This window comes from Aplysia californica, unplaced genomic scaffold, assembly GCF_000002075.1.
Source record: "Aplysia californica isolate F4 #8 unplaced genomic scaffold, AplCal3.0 scaffold00163, whole genome shotgun sequence".
Classification (NCBI taxonomy): domain Eukaryota; kingdom Metazoa; phylum Mollusca; class Gastropoda; order Aplysiida; family Aplysiidae; genus Aplysia; species Aplysia californica.
This window is the reverse complement of record NW_004797433.1, coordinates 1,040,611-1,041,136: the sequence shown is the minus strand read 5'-3', so window position 1 is coordinate 1,041,136 and position 526 is coordinate 1,040,611.

Here is a 526-nt window from a genome sequence, read left to right as displayed (position 1 = left end):
ACACACACACACACACACACACACTCACACACACACACACACACACACACACACACTATTCACTGTATTGGGAAGTAAATTCCTGTTGTATGACGGAATATTTCCACTTTTTTGCATCGAAACTGTTATTCTGTGATAATATGGTAGAACAAGGGAAAAATTCGAAGCAATTGTTAAAGAAATAGGATTCATTCATGGTTTATATGCCATCTGAACGCACTCACACTTCACAGAAAAAGGGAGAAAAGTATTTTATCGGAACTTTCTAAAGAAAGTCAAACTTAATGGCGGTATTAATTTAAAATAGTCTATAACGTTGTTCTCTTTTCTCTAAATTCAGTCGTGAGTGGTATTGTTATAACTCCTAGAGACTGATTAAAATACACAACTAAAAACAAATAGCAAAATTCCTCACGCAAAATCTTCCAAGACATGAATTGGATTTTTGGATGAACAAATGAGAAATTGTTCTCCTTTCCTTATAAACAAACATCACACAGACGGACAGCAAATCGTGAACCACTTT